This window comes from Canis lupus, chromosome 6, assembly GCF_048164855.1.
Source record: "Canis lupus baileyi chromosome 6, mCanLup2.hap1, whole genome shotgun sequence".
Taxonomy (NCBI): Eukaryota; Metazoa; Chordata; class Mammalia; order Carnivora; family Canidae; genus Canis; species Canis lupus.
The window spans coordinates 71,240,268-71,262,664 of record NC_132843.1 but is presented as its reverse complement, the minus strand read 5'-3'; the positions used below and the strand labels follow the sequence as shown (position 1 = coordinate 71,262,664).

Here is a 22,397-nt window from a genome sequence, read left to right as displayed (position 1 = left end):
GATAAATAGAGATCTATATCTCAATCATTCTCTTTTCACACACACGCACACCCAATCAGTTCTGCTTCTTTCTGTAATTGCCCTTATTTTGTCCTACTATAAATGAGCTTCTTTCACACAAGTGGTGGCAGCGATTGTAAATACTTTGTTTTCTTTATTTTCTGCTTAGCAACCTAGAGGGAAAGTCCTCTTTCTCCATATCAGTCTACACAAGCCCAAAGAAGTCTGATTAGCCATATCTGGGTTGTATGCCCACCCTTGGGAGGGGTGGCGGGTTTTTATTGGCCCACCAGAATATTCTGGTGTCGTGGGGAGAGGAAATTCCGCAGAGGAAAGGTCTTTCTAGATGCTCTTACCAAAAAATAAGAATGGAGGTGGGGAAATAGCAACCATCTATTTCATTTTTTTTAATAAATTTATTTTTTATTGGTGTTCAATTTCAACCATCTATTTCAATCAATGGGATGCTACATGTAAGGCAACAGGGCCTGGGACCAAAATAGATGCTAAACTGAGCCACCCAGGTCTTCCTTTTTTGAGGCAGCTCCAGTCCCTCCATTCTCAGGGTCTCCTATCTCCTTTCTTAGGTACTTTTGTCCCAGTCACACCCAGGGAGATCGTGGAGAAGCTGTAGCTAAAGGCAGAGACCCTGCCCTGTTTGCCTCCCTCGGCGGGGCACGAGAGAAAATATGCTTTTGTTTTGGAAGAGAAGGAAGGGTGACAGGGAAATCCGAAGGCTGTGAGTAGTAAAGAAAGGAAAGTGAGCAGAGAGGCCGTTATAAGACCTATTCTCCGGGTGCTTGAGGAGTGGTGAGCTGGGGCACAGCCAACCCCAGCAGAATTAGGGACCCGGTTCAGAGATGCCAATAGACTGGCAGGCAGGGTTTCTTTCCTCTTTCTCTCCACCCCCCTTGGCCCCCTCCTGCATTTTCTCTTCTCTGCTATTGACACTGCATCAGAGAACTCAAGGCAGGGTTCCTTCCCTTGCCAGAGGCCGCACAGGGAGTGTTAGGCTCTAGAGCTCAAGTGTCTTAAGCAGGAAGCAGTGATTTAACTCAGGCCCAGGTGAGGCCTGGGGGTAGAGGACCTTTCACGTTTCCATCCGGTAACCTGATTTTTGAGGCTTTGCTTTGAGTCCATGGCAGAGAAAACACCTGTGAGGAGGGGTTGCTGCCAGACGAAGGCTCCTGGTATGGAGGAGCTTGGCATGTGGTAAGTTGGTAAGTTGGCCCTAGTGATGGATTCAGTGCTAGTAGAAACCATGTCCCCAGGATCGGGAAAAATCAACACCTACGCAAGGATTTGCACTAAGTCCTGGTTGATTTTTTGTTGTTGTTTCCATTGGAAGCATATGCCGAAGTGGTGCAGAGAGAAGGAAGTCATCTACGGTTTCCTAAGTTCTCGGGCCATAGTTGGGGGCTAATAGGAGGTTGGGCACAGAAGAAGGTCAATGAAGGGAGTTTCAGGAGCCCCTCTGGACAGTTGTGATGTACAGAAAAGAAGATGGGATGTGGAATCAGGAGATCTGAATTTAAAGCCTGACTCAACTTCTCATTCACTGTGTGATCATAGACAGGTTACTTAGCTCCCCTGTGCCTCAGTTTCCTCATGGGAAAACATGAAAACCATAATATTTCATGGGGCTGTTGTCAGGACAAAAAGAGCAAATACTATTCATGTGTTATTCCATTTCTCTGGGTCTGCTCCCTTCCTCAGGAAGCTGTAGGGTGTCATCGTTAAGAGCTCAGACTCTGGAATTCAACAGAGCTGGGTTCAAATACCATTTTGGATTACAGATAGAGATATTTATGTATGGAATGATCAAATGCCTGGGATTCACTTTATTTTTTTTATTATTTTTTTATTATTTTTTTATTTTTTTGGGTTTTGGGATTCACTTTAAAATAAGGCAGGAAGGGGAGAGCCGGTGGGGTCTCGAAGACGCAAGATTGGTCATGAGTTGATCGATGTGGAAGCTGGGTGATGGATACATGGAGGTTTATTCTAGAATTGCCCTACCTTGCATATGCAGGCAGTCTTCACTTTGCATGGGTTCTCATATGCATGGATTGCAGTTGCCAGGGTTTAGCTGGATAACAGCAGTCTCCCCACAACACAGTTTAAATTTCAGTTACCATGGTATATTAACCGTGAGTAATTGCGTACAGCACAAACTCTGCTGCTGGCTCTCCAGGGCTCAAATCACTGCATCGAAACCCGATGCACGTCCTGATCAGTGATCTGTAGCATCACTGCTTCTAAAGACCATCAGTTGGGTTTTGGTCACTGCCCATCTGTTGTTCACAGGCAGACAGGAAAGCCTGTGCTGGGTTGCCTCTTTGTCCCCCAGGAATAAACCCACATGACATTTCACCCAAATGGATAATCGAGAGAGAAAGAGAGAGAGAGAGACTTGGCCAACAGAAATGAAAATGCACCAGAGAAATGAAAAGTGATAACACTGCAAGTGAAAAGTGAAATTCGAGCTGAATGTAGATGGAATGACAGACCGACAGCCAACTGTGGGCGTGTTGGCAGTGCCGCCACTCAGGACCACGGATGCAGCCGGAGGGACTTGGCGAAGGCAAACTCAAGGACAGAAGTGGTTGTGGCGAAAAGGAGGATGGTGTCAGAGAGGAAGCGACAGCAAGAAAATCTTTGCATTGAAGGCACCCTTGGAGGTGCTTCATGACATTCAAAGTACAAATGATAAAATGTTGGAAGCGCATCCAAACTTAGAAATATGACAGCTCCCTGAGGCATTAGAAAAATGCTGTCTGTATTGTATGTGATGAGAGAAGGCTCACTGTTCAAACTACCCTTGATTTGCTTTTTTTTTTTTTTTTACAAAGAAATAAAATACATTCTTTTCCAGGGGTGGGGGGGTGGGTGCAGAGGCAGAGGGAGAGAGAGAATCTCCAGCAGACTCCCCACTGAGCGCGGTCATGATCTCACGACCCTGAGATCATGACCTGAGCCGAAATCAAGAATCCCTTGCCTAACCGACTGAGCCACCCAGGCACCCCAGAAACGAAAAAACTTTCATTTGCAATGTGTCCAATGTTTGAAACTGCAGTGTACTAAATACACATTAACTTTACTATTTTTTTGTTTCTCGATACATTTACAACTGACAGGAAGAGAATTTTAGGTGTTTTGATAAAAATGTCTAAAGGCCACAAAACCCTTATAACTTGTCTCATCGTTTATAAAGATGGCTTTGCCTCCTTCGAGTCTCAAGTTCCAGCTGGCAAGGGCCAGTTTCACAGTCCTGCACGCTGTGGTTAAGCGAGGACTTTCTCTTTGGACATTTTCAAGACTGAATAGTTTTTTTCTCATTCCTATTTCAACCATTTTCTTATGAAAACTCTCTGACCTTCCCGTGCCTCAGTTTCCTCACTTGTCAAATGGGAATAGCAAGGGCACTCACTTTGCTACGTGGTTGTCAAGTTTTAACAAGCCAAAAAAAAAAAAAAAAGTTTTAACAAGCTAAGGCCTGTCCAGCACGCAGCAGAGTGAACGACGTCAGCAAAGCGCTCAATGAATGTTGGCTGCTATTATATTTATAGATCTAGACCAGAGAGGGATAAAAGACCTGAGAGGTCGCCGAGTATCCGTGTGTTATACTAACCACCACTGCTACCATCAGATGCCTGTTTGTTTCTTTCCTTAAAATACTGCCCTGAGTACTACACTGAAGATTTCTGCACAGCTTTCTCTTGAGGGGCCTCCAACTAAATTTTCCCCAGTTTTGTTAGGATGTTTGAATGTTACCATAAATCTAAGTAATTTCCTGCCTCCTTTCTCCGCACCGCATTTCCCCTCCTGTGCTCTGGATCCAACACTCTTAGAGCCTCATATCTTTCAAAGGTGCATCTGTCGTGACTCAGCGTCTTGACCCCTCAGGTGCCATAAGGAGCCTTCTCTAGCCTCCCACAGCACTTTGTGTCTCTCCTGTCACTTTTCATTAAGAGCAGATTACACCCCCTGTCTTCTCCTTGAAACCCCTTGCAGAGTGAGACTATAGAAGGAAGACGACACAGCATCCTTTGCGCCATTTCCCCCTAAAGCACCCCGCTTCCCAATCAGGTAGCGTGTCTCCGCCTCTCCCTCTCTGTTTCTCATGAATAAATAAAATCTTAAAAAATAATAAACAAACAAACAAACAAATAAATAATCCAGATCTCACTTCAAATGTTGCAAGAGAGAAAAATAGAAGAATAACTTCCAAGAAGGTAAAGCCATCAGCCACGAAGGACAACAGACATACATCTTCTATACTCTTTACCACTTCCTACCAGTTTGGGATTAAACATGCCATTGCATGTAGCTACGTCATTCATTTTCATGGCTAAATAGTATTCCATTGTAAGAATACAGCATAATTTAGCCATTCTATCATTCCTAGATATTTAGATTGTTTCTGTTGTTTGCTGTCATGGCATGACCATTCTTTGACATGTCTTGGTAGTACACACGTGGACAGATTTCTCTAGGGAATATTCTTAGGAGTGCAATGAACACGTCATTGCGTACTCAATAATTGCATACATTGCCAAACTCCCTCATGGTGATTATGCCAATTATAGTCTATCCTGCAGTATTTGGGTTCCTTTGTTTCATACCCTTGTCTACATGTGCTATTTTTGGATATCCTAATGTTGCCTAACTGGTGGAGGTACGATGTTGTTGTTGGGGTTTAATTCACATTTCCCAATAACTAATGAGGCTGAATATCTTTTCTTTTTTTTTTAAGATTTATTTATTTATTTATTTATTTATTTATTTATTTATGATAGACATAGAGAGAGAGAGAGAGAGAGAGAGAGAGAGGCAGAGACACAGGAGGAGGGAGAAGCAGGCTCCATGCCAGGAGCCCGATGTGGGACTCTATTCCGGGATTCCAAGATCACGCCCTGGGCCAAAGGCAGGCGCTAAACCGCTGTGCCACCCAGGGATCCCCCTGAATATCTTTTCATATCATTTATTGGCCATTTGGACTTTCCCTTTTGTGCCTATTGGGTAGAGCTATTGGGTTGCCTATCTCTTTCATATTAATTTTGAGGAATTCCTTGATGTAACTAATCACTACATAATGTTGCAAATATTTTCTCCCAAGTGGGGCTCATCTTTTCACTCACTATTTGGTCTCCTGATGATCAGAAGAATTTAATTTTAATGTAAGCTCTTTTTCTTTTTTTTTGTATTCCTCAGTCTTTATCTCTCTATCTATGGTTCATATTCAGAAGCTCTGAGAGATGATCTAAATTAGTTGACCAAGTACAATATAGCACAATGTGACTGGATGATACCCTAATGCAAAACCATTTCCTAGGTTCTAGACATCCTATATATGTGTCTGTGTTAGGATCAGTGCCAATCTCTAAGGTAGGAGAGTACCATTTAAAACAATAAATGGGAGGCACCTGGCTGGGTCTGTTGGAAGAACATGCAACTCTTGACCTCGGGGTTGTGAGTTCCAGCCCCACGATGGGTGCTGAGGTTACTTAAACTTAAAAAAAAATACAATAAATGATGGGGGCAGGTGGAAATTAGACAAAGAATAAGATATTTAAGTCAAAAAATACTACTTACTGACAATAAAGTTCTTAATAATCCATACCCAGAGATGAAGAAAATAAACAGAAAGCTTCTTAGAAATTATGTCATTCGGGGATCCCTGGGTGGCTCAGCGGTTTGGCACCTGCCTTTGGCCCAGGGCACAATCCTGGAGTCCCGGGATAGAGTCCCATGTCAGGCTCCCAGCATGGAGACTGCTTCTCCCTCCTCCTGTGTCTCTGCCTCTCTCTCTCTTTCTCTATGTCTATCATAAACAAATCTTTAAATAAATAAATAAATAAATAAATAAATAAATAAATAACTAAATAGAAATTGTCATTATGTGGGATTTTGCAACTCAAATATCTGGTAATTAAATACTTAACAACAACCTAAAAATGTGATTTGTAGATGGCTTGTCGTTCTTTGGCAACGTAAATGCCTAAAAACTGAGAAAGCTTCAATCAGTTTTGTGAATCAAGTGACCACTCCCAAAATTCTTTTCTGAACATAGTTCTTAAAGCTGCTTTATTTCTTTGCTTCCTTGATCAATCAGTAACTCTCCCTCTCATTTTATTGGTGTCTGTCTAGAATCCATCTGAAATGATAGGTTTCCGGGCAACTCCATAGAGTCTCATCTTTGCCGCAGGCCTGGCTCTTGGTTTGGCTGAGAAGTTTTAATCAACCTTTGGAAAATGCTCTGGAAAACAATAGTTTTATCTCCTCCTGTTTTGGATAGAGAAGCAATTGACTTTTCTAACTCTGTAAAGATCCGTATTTCTGGATACTAGGCAATCGGACCGAGTCTTGCCAGCACTGTGTTGTAACGTCTTACTAAAAGCAAGAAGGAACATTCAGTACACACTAAGCGTGTGGTTTTATGCAACTACTTCCTCTGGAGTTAGGGGCTTAGGCAACTGATGGGCCCTTCAGATAATTGCAGGTAACAATCTTGCCAAACGTTTTTGCCTCTGCATGACAAGGACACTGGCTTTCTAGTAAATAATATCAATTTTCTTATCTCCCAGCTGCTAAGCCAATGCCACATATTTTGGGTTTTTATAACAACAATACCATACTTTTGGTACCAATTTCTATTTTTGTGAGGGTAGGGTTAGGTTGCTCTAACAGAGACCCATCAATAATCCCTCACCTTAAGGAAGACAGAGGTTTAGTTCTTTCTCAGGTAACAGTCCAAGATGAGCGTTCCGGGCAGTGGGGGACTCTGCTGCACCTGACATTTAGGCATCCAAGTTTCTTCCATCTTATTGCTCCTCCATCTTCTAGACCTTGATACTGTCGGCACGGTCAAGGTTAAGTCATGACCTTACTTGGATCCCAGTGTGTGGAAAGACGGGAAAGAATGAGGAGGTGGCATACCCTGGTCTTCTTAAGGAACAGACCTGAAAGTGGCACACAGCACTAACATGAAGGAAGGCCGGGAGATGTGACAAGGATAAAGAAAAGAGCAGATTCCGGTGTTCAGTTGGAGTTATATTATTCCCAAATTTCCATCTCAAGGCATCAAGTCACTTTTCAGCTCTGAGAATAGAGACTACTATTCAATATCAATATATCAATATCAATAGATATTGATCATAAAAACAGAGCCACGTAGAAGATCAGAAATACAAAAGGAAGTTCTCCTCTCGTGGACATTATTAGCTGAAAAGCTGAACAGTGTCACAAGCATCTTGCTGAAACAGCAGGGCAAAAATAAATAAATAAATAAATAAATAAATAAATAAATAAATAAATAAATAACAAACAGCAGGGCATTGAGATTTTAAATCACTTCCAGCAAGCCAGATGCGGTAAAAGGAAATTAACTGTACAGAGCTCAGTGTTGCTAATTGAAGATATCTAAAATTTCACAGGTAGGCTCTTAGGAAGATGTGTTCTAAGAAAGAAAGAAAGAAAGAAAGAAAGAAAGAAAGAAAGAAAGAAAGAAAGAAAGAAAGAAAGAAAGAAAGAAAGAGAGGCATCTGGGTGGCTCAGTGGTTGAGCATCTGCCTTTGGCTCAGGGTGTGATCCTGGGGATCTGGGATCAAGTCCCGTTTCAGGCTTCCTGCAAGGAGCCTGCTTCTCCCTCTGCCTGTGTCTCTGCCTCTCTCTGTGCCTCTCATGAATAGATAAATAAAATCTTTAAAAAAAAGAGAGAGACAAAGAAAGGAAGGGAGAAAGGAAGAAAGAAAGAGGGTGCCTACAACAGTGCCTGGCATAAACTAGGCACTTTCTCTACTTAAATATCAATTTCCCTTGCTTCTATTGTGTTTGTTGCTCTCCAGGGGCTGCCTGGCTCACCTAAAAGAAGGTGGTGTGATCCCAAATGGCTGGGGGGCAAAGGTGAGGTGCACACAGCCCCTCCCCGCCCCGGGGGGGAGTTCACCCACTGCTCTGTGTGCAGCCACTGCCTCGCTGGCAGGGACAGAGGTGATCTCCCAGTGGCCACTCAGGTTCATGTTTGCTCTGTTCAGGCCCCTTGGAAGGCTCAGGAACGTGGTGTGATAGATTTTTCTGAGTTCAATCAGGACAATTAAATAGATGTCTCTATTTCTGGATGTTTTGAGTAAATTCCTGTCTGGGTTGCCTAAACCAAAGGTCATTCGTGTTGAATCCAAAGCCCTGTATTGAACTTTGTCCACTGTCAGGAGAGGACTGGCCACCAGGAGAGGAGGGAAAAGGAGACGACAGGAAAGAAATCACCATCTGAGAAGCTCATTGTGAAGGAATAAGCACCAGAATCCTTATTTTGAGCTCTGTAAAACAAACACAAAACATGCACCCCCCCAACCCCCCAGGAGTCGACACCAATTGCTTGTAAAGCCTTGTGTTGAGGATGATAAAGAGAGATGGAGGAAGGCCTTGGCTTCACAGTCCTTCTGGTGGACAAGGACAAAAGAAGAAAAAAAATTGTCCTAAAAGGAACAATATTAGTGAAGTGAAACAGCATAGTCAGTGTGTCAGCATGAAGAGACCGTGAGTGAAATGAGTCTAGAAAACAAATGATTGAAGAGACCGTGAGTGAAATGAGTCTAGAAAACAAATGATTGAAGAGACCGTGAGTGAAATGAGTCTAGAAAACGAATGATTGGTGTATTCACTCAAGCATTCACTCCACAAGCACTTTTGAAGCACCAGCCATTTGCCGTCCACAGTGACAGGCACTAGTGACACAAAAACAGAGGACACAGACCCTGCCCCTGTAGCTAGAAGCAGAGGACAGGCAGCTTGGCCAATGGAACAGGAATGTGTCACCAGAGCTGTCATTGACATCAGTATAAGGTTCAGGTGTTTCCAAAGAGCTGGGGAGTCTGTGGGCAGAGCCAAGAAGAGGCTTTCCAGAACGGGTAGCAGGGGTGAAAGCAGCGTGCAGGGAGCAGGCTCAGGGTCTGAGGGGCCAGGGTAGCCACTAGGGCCTCAGAAACCCAAGTTCCCGAAGCTTCTGTTACTAGGGCAGGCCATTAGAACCCGGAGAGCAGCAGCTTTAGAGCAGAGGTGCCTGTTCTGGGGACAGTGTGATGATGGGGAACGATTAGCCTGTATGAACCAGTTGAACTGCTGCTGGGAGCACCCTGCCCTCATCAGGGCAGCTGGTTATCGGACAGATGATCCCGAATCAGCACGGAAACCACCTTGATGAAGGAGAGAGCAGGCTGTCCCACCAAACCTCCTTTGAGGAAGTGTTACCCTAAAACTGCCACTCTGGGGCAGATGGAAAGGAACTGGGAGCTCCTCATGGATGACCCTAAGTTGGAAGCCTGGCTCCTTAGTTTACGGATGGACAAGACACTTGTATTCGTTAACAACTGACTGGTGGCAAATAATAGACATTCAAGCTAGCTTAAGTGAGAAAGGGTTAATTTGACATAAAGATATAGGGCTGTCCCTTAATACTGGAGAGCAGGGAAGGCATCCAGGTCCCAGGAAAGAATAGGACCAGGGAAGTGGGTGCTACTCACCAGGAACCATGCGGTGCACTCTGTCTCTTTCTCTCTGATTTCTCTATCTGTCCCTCCTGTTCTCTGTCTCAGCATAACAGAATATGACCAACACCCCCACCCCCGCCCCTCCATGGTGTCCTTGTTTCTATTTCACAGTTCCCAGTTGATGGAAAGTTTGGATCTCTCTTTGGACTCAGTTCCAGAGGCCTGAGGCAGGACTCATCCTGAGTTGAGGACAGGAGAGCAGGGTTCACACTGGACACATGGCAGCCGAGGCACAGAGTAGTTACAAGGTTCCTGGGAGTTAGGCAGGCGCCTCAGAGGAGGCCAGCCACTGCCCCTCATATCTCTGGGCCCTGATCCCTGAAAATCATATCATCGCCTTACCTGGTTGTGGAGTAGATGTGACAAGTAAATATATGTGAAGCGACTACCATATAGTAGGTCCTTGGGAAATGGAGGTGGTTGTGATGATATTAGGCAGTAAAGATGGAATGTGATCTATTATTAGGAAAGCCCAATCTGGGGCCCGGGCCTGCAGCCTTCTTTCCTCCACCAAAGCCGATCACATTAACATAAAGATATGGGACAAGGTCGCTCTTCCTTGGTCTCTCTCCTTCCCATCCTCTCATTTCCCACCCCCTTAGTTACAACTTAAAGCGCCCCCCACCCCAAGCTGTCTTTGCGGTTACAAATCAGTCATTTACATTCGGGGCCCCTGCCACCCCCACAGGTAGTCCTCTGTAATGGCTCTATTTAGGAATGGTAGGTCTCTACCGTGATTGTATGTCTTTCCTCTTTATTGAACTTTAAGCCTGTGGTCTGAGAGGCTACGTCTTCATACCCTGGACATCGCTGTGCATCTGGTGCTTGCTTGATGATATTTGTTGACTTACCATGTTTTCACAGCAAGGCCAGTGTCCATTTATAGACTCATTAGAGGAATCTCAAGAACTCATTTATTTTGGGCCACTGCCTTGAGCCGGGATAAGGCTGCAGCTTCCTAAATAACTGGTCATGTGTTTTCTTTCCATTCCCATGTAAGCCTCCATGTCATGTAGCCTGAGATTTGGAAGGGGTTTGGTAGGGATCCCAGGTCAGACAGCTCCCCACAGCAGGATTCCTCCCCGTAGGAACCCTGAGACATGGCATCTGGTCGCTACAGGGAGCTTGTTGTCTTCCAAGGAAGCTCAGGCCAGCTTTTTTCTTTTACAACCTAGAAAGTTCTTTGCATGAAGAATCTCACATCTGCCTTTGTGTCACTTCCATTCAATGTTCCTAGGTCTGTAGGACCAGAACTAATGCCTCTTCCCTGTGGCGGCTCTCCTTGCATTTTCAACGAGGGCCCAGTTCAACGTATCAGGACCCCACTAAGCCTCTTCTTTTCAACCCAAGTATCCTTAAATCCTTCTCCACAAGAAACAGTTTGTAGATCCTTTGTCTCCCCTTGCACACCTTGATGTGTTGTGTTTCCCTTTGTGAATCTTTCTGAGAGTTGAGAACCCAGCACAAAATGTAACACTCCAGTGTGGTCTGATTACGGAGGGGAGTAGGATTAGGACCTTTGTTCAAGATCTATCTGCTGTGATTTTATTTTTTAATCTAGCTGCTGTGATTTTATTAATGACAGAACAGTAATTTTATTAATGTAGACTTGAGCTACTGTCTTTCTTTTTTTCCTCCTCCTCCTCCTTCCTTTTTTTCTTCCTCCTCTTCCTCCTTCCTTCCTGATTAAATCTTCATATTTTTTAAAATATGGAAATTACTCTTTTTAATAAATGTAACCTACATTATTATGGAAACTTCAGGCAGGAAAAAGCAAAATATGAAAGGATAAATAAGAGAATAACAACCATACTGTAATCCTTCCTCTTAAAAATAACTATTGATTACATTTTGGTACGTACTCTTCCAGACATCAGTTTCTATGCATAAACACGCACATGTGTGTACACACGTATACACTTTGACAAACATGGGGTTAAACCTCTGTGGTAGATTAAAGACGGCTGCTAATTCTTACGGCTCCTTTGTTGATGGGTGGTATCTATTTCCTGTGTCTGGGCTGGGCCTGAATCTGTTTTTAACCAGTAGAACATAGACGAGGTGATCCTGGGTAACTGCCAAAGTGGGCCTTAGATCTTAGCTTCTGCCTTCATCTCTTAGAAGACTCTTCTTGGAGCCCAGCCACCATGTGCAGAAGCCTAACCAGCCACATGCAGAGGCCCACGTGCAAAATTGAAGCCTGTGCCTGAAAACGCCACAGAGCTCCCAGATGGCAACCAGGATCAGCTATCAACTATGTGAGTGAGGCCCTTTTGGACTTTCCAAATTATCCCAGAGCCCCAGTCAGTACCAAGTGATACTGAATGATCCACTAAGTAAGGAGTAATTGTCGTTTGCAACCACTAGGTTTTGGGGTAGTTTTTTACAACAGCAGTAGATAACTCAAACAGTTACACATAATGACAGCAGATGTTTTTACAGTATTTTCTATGTGCTAGGCATGGTTATAAATCCTTTATACGTGTTTACTCGTGTAATCCTCACAATAACCCTATGAGGCAAGCACTATAATTATCTACTACTGTTCTCATTTTATAGAGGAGGAAACTGAGACACAGGGAAATAAGTCTTGTTCAGGGCCACACAGCGAGTAAGCGATAGGGCTGGGATTTGAGCCCATGCGGTCCATTAGGACTGTGCTCTAATCCACCATACCCCACTGCCTCCCTGCTGCTTTCTCTCAGTTTAGATATTTTTTTTAAAGATTTTATTTATTTATTCAAGAGAGACACACAGAGAGAAGCAGAGACACAGGCAGGAGAAGCAGGCTCCCTGCGGGGGGCCTGACGTGGGACTTGATCCCTGGACTCGGGGATCACGACCTGAGCCCAAGGCAGACACCCAACCTTGGAGCCACCCAGGCATCCGATCTCAGTTTAGATATTATGAGCAACTTTCAACGTCAATAAATATCAATCTACAAAATCATACTTAAGGGCCACATGTTGAAATCTGTTGAAAGCTCAATTCGATCATCCGTAGTGTTAGCGATCTCTTGGAGTTGCGGGAGTCTCTTCATTGGATGTATATCCTACTAAAGTCTTCAAGTTGATAGAATTTGTTGAATAGATCGGAGTTCAGGAGTGAGCTCTCTTGAGCCCAGGCGAGATGCCCTTCGAGAATAACGTCGTTTAACAATACTCGTTAAGTACGGATTATTCACCAATGTTTTATTATCTCAGCCACTGGTTTCCAAGCACAGGCTGGGAGATGTGCCACCTAAAATCGTGTGGGCATTTGTTAAAATACAGATTCTCAGGCTTTGCCCCAGACCTTCCAGTAAGCGACTCTCTGAGAATGGGGTTCAGGAATCTGTCTTCTAAGAGCCCTTCACACATGATTCTGATGACAGCAAGATTTGGGAGCCATTGATCTAACCTTCCTTTCTCCTCCTTATCCATATCAAATCCTATCCCAATTCCCCATGTACACTGTGGGAACACTCTGATTATCACTGTGAGAGATGTGCTGGCTCTGCTCTTAACCAACTATGATTTCATATCTGGACTTTTCTTTACCTGTAGAATGAGGAGGCTAGGTTAATTATTTAGTGGGTGCTGTGGTATGCCCACACATCCCTTCTTCAGGACTGAGTCACTGATTCCCTCAGCTCTTGAGAGTATTAGCTGGCAGTTCACAGGTGACCTAAGGCCACATCTCCAGAAGAGTAGTCTGTATCTGATGACTGGTTGGTGAGGAAATATGAAGACCCAGTCCCCCAGCCTCAGGGTGAGCCAATTCTGAAGAGCCAGCCTCTGGGGTGAACCTGAGATTTGGGTTGCATCTGCGTCATGGTTTAGTTCCTCCCTCTGCCTGTTTCTACTCCATGCACTTGCCCAATCTCCATCTCCGTCTGTTTCCTAAGGAGCCGATCGTCACACTGAGCTTTTGTTCCTGATTGGGAATGAATTGATAGCAAAGGCTCTTTATCTCATCCCTTTTCAAACATCGTGGGCGATCTGTTCCAGAGCATTCTCCTCTTCGTCTTCCTCCCATTCATTCTCCATTCACTGGACAAAACTGGACAAACTTTTATTGTGCTCCTACTGTGTGCCAGACCCAGAGCTCAGCCTGGGTATTCAGAGACTTGGCTGTGTCTCCAATCGTGGCAAGAGAGCAAACACTTAGGACCTGAATGGCTCTTCTGTCTCTTTGTCGTTTGTGAGGCTGTGCTGTTTCCCAGACTGTGGGCCTAGCCCATCTTCTCTCTCTGAACACGACCCAGTGGGCCTTTTTATTGTCCTGGTCATGGTTGGCAAACCCTTTCCCCCTTTGTAGGGGCTTTAACCTTCCTGACACCATTCTGTTTCTGTCTCTCTTTGTATTCCCTTCTTATCCTCTGAGGTCCTCCTTCCAGCTCTGGCAAGGGTCAACATAAATGTTTCGTTCCTTTAAGACTCTCATATCTATTTCATGGTTACTGGGTGTGGGATAGTGGAAAATCTGAGGGGGGAGGATCTTAAGGTCTTCCAGAAGGGCTAGTGCAGATGTAAGGGATCAGAGTTTAAACTGTCATCCAGTAATCCACCTAGGACCTACCTATATCAGACAAAACTGGAATAAATCAGCCACATTAGCTGCTGCCACTCCTCTCTCACCACCTCCAGCCATATCTCCCCACTCCTCTTCATGGATTGACAGCTTGCCTGCTCTCTGTGCTGCATACTTCTTTCCCCTCCCTGTGCTGTCAATCATTTTTATTTTTCACTTGAATGAGACTGAGTCAGAATGCATCTTTTCAAGGGTTCATCACATTTTAAGCTTGTTCTCATACCATATTGCGACATAAAAGGCTTTGTCCAGTGGACAGGGACAAGGCATCAACAGACATTAAGAAAATAGCTCTTTCCAGCCCTTTACAATCACATCCCACCCAAGGTCTCTTCACTGAACAGATATAACAATCTAGTATAAGAACAGAAGGAACCCAAACCCAACACTCTGATTTTATAGATGAGGGAACCAAGAAACAGTGAGGTTGAGCAGCTTTCCAAAGGTCACACAGCCCTAATTGCCAGAGCAGGAAAAAAAAAAGAGTCAGTGGATGGTACATTTTGGGAAGACTTTGCCTGTCGGAGGTACTCCTAAGATTTCTAGATTCTACCTAAGAGTATTACTTTGATTGAGTATATACAGGAATGAACCTATTCTTACTAGTCTCTTTTATCTATTGCTCCTCCATAGTGGATCAAGACTAAGCCCTACCATCCTGCTTTTACCTTGAAGTATACATATCCCCCACCCCACACACACCAGGAATCATCTTAACCCACCTTCATGCTGAAGTCAGATTCTTTTTTTTAAGATTTTATTTATTTATTCACTCATTCATTCATTCATTCATTCATGAGAGAGGCAGAGACATATGCAGAGGAAAAAGCAGACTCCTCACAGGGAGCCCAATGTGGGACTCAATCCCCAGACCCTGGGATCAGGCCCTGAACCAAAGGCAGACGCTCCACCGCTGAGCCACCAGATGCCCCCTGAAGTCAGATTCTAAGTAATGTCTTTGAGTAACCACCCCGGCCCTGGTCTGCTCTTTAAGGTCCAGGAAAACCTTCTGGTTAGGCCCTGGAAAATGGATTCGTAGTAGCCCAAATCTCCACGGGGCGATCTATAAGCCAAACTGCTGACGTGTTCCCTGGGGATATTCGGTCACTGTCCTCAGTCCCCTTTGTAAGTGATTGAACAGCTCTGAGCAAACTGTTCCATCACCAGGTCTCTGAGATGATCATTGTCACCTGATCATCACCTCCCCCTCCCACCCCCCCAGAGTATGTCCTTCCCTGTAGCAGGTTCTCTTTGGAATCCTCAGGGGCCTGTGGTCAGAAACTTGCTGCAGTGGCTAGAACATTAAAGAACACGAGTCTGAGCAGAATGAATTTGGGGGAGCGCTTCATTCAATCCCTGAGACGCCAAGGTAGACAGTTGTTACTTTTGGCTGCCCAGCACCTCTTCTCCCCTCTTCTGGGGATGGAGCTTCCTTCCTTGGGAGAACTCCTTTCTTCCTCTAGGTGGTCCTGGATTGCTGATCAAAGTAGCCTCACTTGTTTCTCCGGAGCCACAGGTGCAGACCTGTGACCTGGCTTAACCATAATATCCTACTTACTTGCCCATAACAATTGGAGGATTGGGGATTATCTAAGGACCAATAACAAATAATAATAATAATCAGGGATTTTAAAACATGAAGCTGGTGGGGAAACTATCTTTTCTTTCCAAATTGCTACATAACTGTGACTCCAAGAGCTGCTGAGTAAGAAGGTGGAAGGATGAGGCCACCATCCAGCAATGAGGCCTTGAGAGAGAGAGGGAAAATGAAAGAAAGAGAGGATGTTTTTATGGGGTCAGGTTTTGTCTGATTGTTCTGGCATTATCTGGCACCTGTTTTTGATTCTTTGAGCTGCCCCAGGATTTTTCCCCAAAGCCTCCCCCCTCGTTTCTTCCCCCCCAAACCAGTTTGTTTTAGAATTTCTGTCACTTGCAACCCAGAGTCCCGATGAATAGAAATATTCTGACAGCATTCCTCTCTACCATACACTTTTTCGACACTTTAGAAATGTGCGGGTCTGCGAGTCTCAGAACTGAACTGTGTTCCTATCTCCTCGATCAGAGTGTGGGATTGTTGGGCGGTCACTTGGTGATGCTGGGAATTATGTCTCCCAGCACTCCCTGCCCTGGATGACTCTGGTTAGAGGGGCCAGAAGGGAAGTGGCCTGAGACGTGGAAGACAGCAGTGGAGCAGCCACCAACGTGCCCCGAAGGCTGCTGTTGGCTGGAGCTGGTGAGGCACGCAGAGATCTAGCTGGGCTCCTGTGTGTCCCCACTCTTCCTTGCTCCTCTGGGACTGCCACTCCTGCTGACCAGAGGTGACCTCACGCCCACACTCAGACACTTTGCTGCAAACTCACAGAGGCAGTGGCTGCAAAGAGCCAGCCACCATCCTTCCAAAGATTCTTCACGAGCCGTGGGTGGCCCCATTCATTGCACAGCTAGACCTGCCATGCTCTCTGTAAGCTCCACTTCATTCAGCCCCACCGGTGCAGGTTAGTGACTTCTGAGATTTTTCAACAACCCCCGTCAGATATTCACTTTCCCAGCTCCTGACCCCGTTGTGAAAGAGCTCATCTTATAATAAAGTCCACATTCCCTATTCCATAATACTCATAGTAGTTCTGCTTCCAGAGTTTATTTCTGACTCATACAAGTGGTATTGGGTGGACCCAGACACAGAAGCTTCCTGCTTCCTTTCTTTGCTTCATGCTCACACCCAAGTCCTCCCATCTCTATAATTCTCTTCCTCTCTGGTCACTACAGATGCTTCATCTTTTCAAGTCCCCTCCCTGGGTTCGTAGGAAGATCTGACTCTGTTCCTACTCACCTTATCATTGTGCTAATTGTGATCTCAAGCCACTTTTCCCTCTGACCTCTGACTCACCTTCACACTATTTCCCGCTCCATTCCAATCACAATACTGCAGGCAGCCTGGAGTTTGAACACACACAGGCATCCAGCTAAGGCAAATGCCTGGACGCCCTGCCCAAAGCCTCCCACCCCTGGGTTCCATGTAGGACATGTCATTAGAGGAGGAAATAGAGGACTTCATGGGTACCGTGTGGTGCCTACAGTGGATGCCATATGGTATTTGTAAAATGGATTAACATAGTAAAAACTATTTGAGTTGAGGGAGCCTGGGTGCCTCAGTCAGTTGAGCATCTGCATTTGGCTCAGGTTATGATCGCAGGGTGTGGAGATCGAGCCCCATGTCTGGCTCCCGGCTGAGCTTCTCCCTCTCCCTCTACCTGTAGCTCTCCCTGCTTGTGTTGTCGAGTGTGCATGCACACTGCCGTGCTCTTGCTCAAATATATAAATTAAATTATTTTAAAAAAACTGTTTGAGTTGATATTACCAAGGAATATTTTCAACTTCAACATGGCATCTGCTGGCCCCCTGTACAGTGCATGCATGGGTCTGAAATTTCCACTGGGATGGGCTTGAGGTCTCTTCTAGCTTTGTGATAACGGTCCAAAGGCCAGAGTTACTAATCCTGCACAGCCTCTGCTCACTATACAACCTCTGTTGGGTCAGCAGGCCTCTCTGGGCTTTGGCAAGTCTACCTGGATCAATGAAGTAAACAGAAAAGAATTTAAAGTCATGGTATCTTAGGTCTGGAAGCAACCTTGGGGGTTATCCCTAATTTGGGCAGCTGCTTCTTGCTTATTTCCATCCATTCCCCTGGCTTTGTCAACCCTTCCAGCCAGAGGCCTGTGGCCACGTAGCACTGTGCCATCACTGTAGGCAGAGGCTGGGGATGGTGCTTCATGCCTCTGTTGGGACTTTATCCAAGAAGTGAAACAAGTGTCCAGCAGCAGAAGTCTTTTTCATATAGTTAGGTATCCTAAGTTTTTTATTTTTTATTTTTTATTTTTATTTTTTTAGGTATCCTAAGTTTTAAAAAGGATTCTGTTGCCCCGTTGACATGAGACATGAACAGCAAGTAGGTACTGGGAGATTTGGGAAATGGGAGAGGAAGACTAATTTATTACAGGCAAGAATGAGGCGAGCGACTGCCCGCTCTGAGCGTCTGGTATGTGCTGTGTTGACACACAGTCTTCTCAACAGCTCCGTGAGCTAGGTTGTGCTACCTCCGCAGTTGAGGGAACTGTGATCCAGCAGTCTCAAGTCCTGTGCCTCAAGGGACACAGCTGGTAAGTGGCAGATTCGGGATGCCAGGCACTTTGGAGTGACCTCAGCCTCTGTTCTCTTGACGTGTATAACCCAAGACCTGTCTCTCAGTTGTGCTTGATGAAGGATGTTTTCGAGTTCTCTGATAAGAAGGGAATTGGAAGCCAATGCATTATATCATTCCATCACATACAGCACGTCCTACATCATGTGTCATCTCATACCAGGGGTTGGTTGGGTATGATTAAGCAATGCAGTGGTCTTTCAAGCATGCAGATTTAGCTACTTTCCCCTCCTCCTTTTGTTGTCTACACACATTCCTCAGTGTATATCCTCTGGGTGGATATCTGCCAGGCCATTGAAATCAAGGTTGGTTTCTTAAGCAGGTGAGCAGTGCCCTTAAACTGAGGTTGGTTTGGCAAGAGTTGTTTGGATCTGCTACATATATCATGCCTGTCCATTCTGTCCTCCTCTGTCCTCAGAACCTCCTGGAGTACCACGGGCAGAGCCCCAGCTACAGCCCGGAGAGGAAAAGGACTTGTCCTAGTCAGTAGGCGTTAAGTCTGGTACCACAGGCCCAGTTTCCTGATTCTCGTTTGCATGTTTCGCAATGCTCCTTTTGTATAGGTGGGATGCATTTTTTTTACCCAGGCCTAGTGCTGATTTCAAGAGCAGAGTTGGGAGGCTTTAGCCAGCCCCTCTTCTTCATCTCTATCAGCACCCTATCCCCTGCCCCACCTCTTATTTTGTCATGAACAGCTGATGTTTCAGGTAAATTCTGTACAATCAAAGGAAGCTGGGGTCCCTAAGCCCACCCCTTCCCAACCAACAAGCAGCCTAAATCCTTCCTGTATAGAAATACCGGAGCCACTAGTTAGTCCATGTATCTGTCTCTTCTAGGAGACTGTCAGGTTTTTCCCCAAGGGCAGAAAATAGAACCCCCCCCCTTTTCTCTAATGTCCCCAAAAGTATAATGTGGACTCTGCATAACATAGTTGCAATGAGTATTTGCTTCTGAGCCTGCTGCTGGAGGGGCCAACTATGCTCAGCCCCAGTTAAGGATGCTTATCTATTTGGAAATCGGTATTCCTTGCATATCTTCACTAGGACCGGAGTTAAAGGAGTTAAAAGGTAAAATGACTTAATTTTTTATGACTCATATCATGGATTCCGTCCCTAGACTGTGGATTCCCTAAGCAAAGCCACCACATATTTACACATAGTTGCTACTCAGTGTTTGCTGAATAAATGACTTAGAATCTGGATACGGGATCCTTATAGTACCTTATACGGTACCTAAGGGTAGCACACCTTACTTGAAAAGGAGCCCAGACATCATCAGCATCATCAGACTGTACTATCACAGAAGAGTGAGGTTATTTGATGGTTTTTTTTTTTGTTTTTTTTTTACCATTGGAGCGGTAAACAAATGGAATTTACAACCCAATGTAAGGTATGAAGGCAATCGTGGGTCACCTCCATGCCTTTGGCTTTTCACATTTTAGTGACCTGAAGTCACTCTTATAAGAAAGGATAGTACACATTTCGGAATTGCTGTAGACATACACTGGGTTGGTTATCTGCTCAGTTGCTCTTCTCTGAGTATGGTTCAACCTCCCTCAAACCCCTTCAAACACACATGCTCACCACACCCCTCGGGGGTCCAGGCAGCCATGTTTATGCTATGACCTGCTCACGTTCACCTGGAAACTTGGAATTTGAAATACAGAGACACAAAGAAAAGAGCTTGTCTAGGGAGGCAGGCCCATTAATGGCAGCCCCCCTGGAGGGGAAGTCCACCCATGTACGAGTGCACACGCATGCACGCACACTCTGACAGAGTAAGAGATAGACTCAGAAAACTCCATAGTTCTCAGGAATAAATACATAGAATCTGAAAGTGAGTTCATCTTTTCTCCCTGTTGCTTTCTGCACCTCCATTTCTAGTATAATAAGATACAATAAAGCTTGTATTTTATTTCATATTTTGAGCACTTCTAGAAGCCCATGGAAGGGAAGAATGTACTTACCTTTGTATTTCCCTCAGGCCTAACCAATCCCTGACGCTCCTCAGGCCCTCAATGAACGTTGATGTCGTTGAAATAATTTGATTGACTGTATTGACAAAAACAACAAATTTATACGTTTCGGGGGGTAAACTTAAAACTCTACTCACATCCAATAACCTGTCTTTGTGTTCAGATATTATGTTGTGATTTAAGAAGCAAGTATCTATTAAAGAAGTACTCATGCTCTAGCAAGAACAAGATGAAAGGGGAGATCCTTCTCTGCCCTCAGAACCTGCTGGCTCCAGAACCCCACAGGGGATACACAGGAAAGGATGCAGAGAGCAATTGGGGCCTGCCGTTCATGGATATACCCCAAGCAGACCCTCTTCGGGGTCTAGGCTGACATACTGAGCTTTTGAAACAGCTCTTTGGACACAGAGTTGAGAGGCTTTGGGAAGAGTTGAGAATGAGCTGGCGGTTAGGAATCTGAGCAGAAGGAGGTAGGTGTGGAGGAGGACAGCTCGCCCCTGAGGAGACAGTTGGTAGAGTCCTTTGGTGAGTGCCTACAGGCCAGCAGCCTCCTGTCTGAAGGGTTAGTTTGCTGCACCGGCCACCCAAAGTCAGTCATGAAGGATTGGGGATGGTCTTGGTGAGGTGGGGAAGGGCGCAGTGCCTTCAGGGTGTGGACACCCACCTCCCTGCACCCTATATCAGGTGTCCCTCGGCTAGTGCCCTTGTTCCTGCTCTCTGGGCGGCCTCGCTCTGGGAAAGAGCTGTGGAGTATTGACACACATGCGAATGTGGTTGCATCTGAAGATCTTGAACATTCAAATGCCTTCTCTGCTGGAAAACTTGGAAAGAGGTTGGGCAGAGGAGAGGGGAATGGACCCAGAGAGCTTAAAAAATATTTTTACAAACCCGTATTTGCTACACTAAATATGTACATGGTGTAAGCGGGCCTTGCACTTTGGGGTGGGGGGTTCCATTCAAGTTTTAGGATTTCAGTGATAAGAGAATACATACTTAAGTTCTTTTTTGCTGATCAATGTTCTTTTATGATATCTCTGCTCTCTTGTCTCTATCGTTGTCTTAGGAAAACTTCTTAAAGGTGTCATTTTTAGGGGCTCCTTGGGTGGCTCAGTTGGTGAAGCGTCTGCCATCAGCTCAGGTCATGATCTCCTGGGATCGAGCCCTGTGTCGGGCTCCCTGCTCAGCATGGAGTCTGCTTGAAGATTCTCCTCCTCGGCCCCACCCCTCACTCGTGCTTGCACGTGCACACGCTCTCTCTAAAATGAATGAATGAATAAATACATCTTTTTTATGTATTTAAAATAAAATTTCATCTTTCATTACATGTATTTCATCGTTATATTTTTATAAGCTGTTCATTAGCCATGTGTAATTTTTATTTTGTGGATTCTCTGTATCCTCAACCCATTTTTCTGTTGGGTTGCTGTTATTTATTGTAATGATTTTCAAAAATCTTTATATATTAAGGGTAGTGCTGGGGATCCCTGGGTGGCGCAGCGGTTTAGCGCCTGCCTTTGGACCAGGGCGCGATCCTGAAGACCCGGGATCGAATCCCACGTCGGGCTCCCGGTGCATGGAGCCTGCTTCTCCCTCTGCCTGTGTCTCTGCCTCTCTCTCTCTGTGTGACTATCATAAATAAAAAAAAAAAAAAGGGTAGTGCTCATTAGTCTATCCTGAATATTGCAAATAGATTCTCTACAATTTGTTCTTTTTATCTTATAGTTTGGATTTTGGTGTTTTTGTCCTTCAGAAGTTTTAGAATTTTCTGCAGTCAAAGGCACCATCCTTTGCAGCTCCTGCCCTTTCTGCTGTCAAAGCTATGCATAAAGATTCTTTTGCATGTGCCAGATGACCTGTTTGTGAAGGGAACTTTATTTTTCATGGATACAGCACAGCTGGGTGGTTTTCCAAAGTTGCTGACCAGAGGTAGCAATGGCTGGGTCAAGGTCATACCATGACCAGATGGTATTTCTGCTCTGCAGATTTTAGAAGCAGAAGCGGTGATGAAGTTTCCATTACCTGGAGACCCATGTTCATCCTACATAGAACTAAAAGTAAACTGAACCGTGCTAAGCCCATTCTTTGCATCTTTATGCAAAAGCTG

The 22,397-nt window shown here is 45.0% G+C and overlaps 1 long non-coding RNA gene across 12 annotated transcripts in view; it reads left to right on the top strand.

Annotated features, from left to right (window-relative positions):
* The window catches only part of LOC140635875 (uncharacterized), a 55,659-nt gene extending 34,044 nt beyond the window's left edge, over nt 1-21,615 (top strand). For 3 of the 12 annotated variants that reach the window (XR_012033197.1, XR_012033194.1, XR_012033196.1), the window contains 2 exons: nt 11,670-11,806; nt 18,009-21,615. This is a non-coding gene — a long non-coding RNA (uncharacterized lncRNA). The remainder of the gene's footprint in view (nt 1-11,669; nt 11,807-18,008) is intronic. The other 9 variants (XR_012033206.1, XR_012033202.1, XR_012033203.1 and 6 more) reach the window with 9 other exon arrangements.
* Nucleotides 21,616-22,397: the final 782 nt, after the last annotated feature.